This window comes from Nothoprocta perdicaria, unplaced genomic scaffold, assembly GCF_003342845.1.
Source record: "Nothoprocta perdicaria isolate Ctin4 unplaced genomic scaffold, notPer1 scaffold_0, whole genome shotgun sequence".
Lineage (NCBI taxonomy): Eukaryota > Metazoa > Chordata > Aves > Tinamiformes > Tinamidae > Nothoprocta > Nothoprocta perdicaria.
The window spans coordinates 10,416,604-10,418,805 of record NW_020454092.1 but is presented as its reverse complement, the minus strand read 5'-3'; positions in this window follow the sequence as shown (position 1 = coordinate 10,418,805).

The following is a 2,202-nucleotide window of genomic DNA, read 5'->3' as shown; positions in this document are numbered from 1 at the left end:
AAAAAAAAAAAAAAAAAAAAAAAAAAAAAAAAAGCTAGAGAAAAAACTATGAAAACGTGAAAATGGAGTCGGTTTCTTTAATCTCTAGCTCTCTCGTCACAGGAGATTCTTCAATGTAGCTCTTTTCCTGTGTTATTCCAGTACAGGCAAGGTAAAGATACCTCTGTGTGTAAGTAGTCTATGCCTTCATTAGTGRCAATTCTCTATTACAGTTACCAAAATCTTCAGAAAGACTCTCAGTAAACCATGGTGCAGCTGTGAGGAGAACAGTATTCATCAGATACTGTTTTTGCAGGTATGGATTAGTCAGTCCACATGGTCATCGTGCACTGTTTTCCTTTTCAAAGCTTAACAGAAGCACCATAATTACATGATCTGAAATTACACTTTACTGAAAATGATACTGACTCTAAACTTAAGATCTTCAGAGATAATGYATTCATACTTAAAGGCATCTCCCCTGAATAATTTCATTTGCTATTTGAGGATCAACACCAAGCCATACTGAAAGCTAAATGCCTCTGCCTTTGGAGAGCCAAGGCGGGGAGCAGGTTACCCCATAGGTTTTCCAGTCATACTCTTTAAGTGTCTATCCTTGTCATGTACAAGGTCATAGTGTAAAGCCCTATAACAACTTTGAGTCATAAGGTAGCACCAGGAGTAGGACGAGTTCATCAGCAATGAAGCATGCTGAAAATTTCCATTTTGTACTCATGCAAAACACCAATTATTTACCTTTCTAACTGTCTCCCAAAGACAAATGTAAAAATTGATACTTTACTGACTGGAAAAAGAGCTGCTTAAACTAGCTAGAGTTTAGCAGCCATCTGTGCCACAGTTAGGAGCGTGTGGTTTATAGCCCCATAAAGCATTTGCATGTCCAAAGATTAGTTAAAAGCGCTATTTCTTTTTAGTCTCTTGGTTTTGTTCAAGATGAATTCTGGCTACTTCTCTGCTGCAATAATACAGCCAAGACATATATTTTCTCTCAGCCTCCTCCCAGACTCTATTCTGTATTTAGAAGCTAGCAGGGATGGTTTTGGACTCTCAATTATGATATTAAGCTAAGTGTAAGATATTTGTTTTGGCAGAGAATAGAATATAAATAGCCTTAGCATCAGTTTCAGGTTCTATTCATCCCACCAAGGAATGCCAGTTTTCTTCCATACGGGATCTCATACTGTATCATCCCAACATCACCMTTATCCTAGAACCCTTGTCCAAGAAACACAGTCCAAGCAAAGCAGAGCTATGGAGTCTGTTCTGCCCTCCCAGGCTTTGCACGGGCAATASAGAACTCCTGCTCTGTGCGGTTGTTCCTGCATATTCCCTCAACATTCACCCCCACCCAATCTGCAGCAATGGAGCAGGATGCTGTGGTACTGGACTATCTCCATCACTAGTGCTAACCCCAACCTAAATCTGCATGTCTKTTCAAAGAATGTTTCACCACAACATTTTATGTCTTCTACTGGGCCAAGACTTGAAATTCTAGAGTTATAAATTTCACCTTCCCTCTGTAACAGCAGGCGCGTGTGAGTGCTGCTACCCAGACCAGCCAGAGCCTCCATCTGATTTTCAGCAATGAACCTCTCTGTGAGAGTGGAGTGTCCTGTAAATAGTGAGGATATTTTCACAGCAGCCTTTGATTACGGAATGATAAACTTCATTCTGAAGTGAGTTCTTTCAAGAGCATTKACTTGTCTATTAAATCAAAACAAAAAAATCTATCATCGGTCTAGTTCACATAGTGTATCATATACTGAGAGCTGCCTGTTCAGGATTCCTAGTTGATTTCTTCTCTTGTCAAGGCCTGGCCRCAAAGCCTCTACCTTCTCTCTGCACGTGCAGGCAGCAGTGCCCAGCAGGGTTTCAGTGAAGGCAACAGCCAGCAGCATTCTTGCACCCTGCAGAGTCCCAGCCCAGTTACATTTATTCACTTAGTCCAGTTAATGCACACTTCAGGGTTAAATTCGCTCCCTTACATGCCATCATTATCTTTATTTCCCTTTTTTGTCTGCCCTCTATATCCTCATTCTAACAAGGGTTAAGATCTTCCCCTGAGAAAAAACTGCTTTGGAAGCCAGGCTCCAAGTGCCTCCACCGTGGCAGGGCCTGCGCTCCGAGCACCTGCCTGGGGAAACAGGAGCAGGGATCCTCAGGGCAGATGAGCTGAGGAGACCCAGGCCCCTTCGTGCAGAC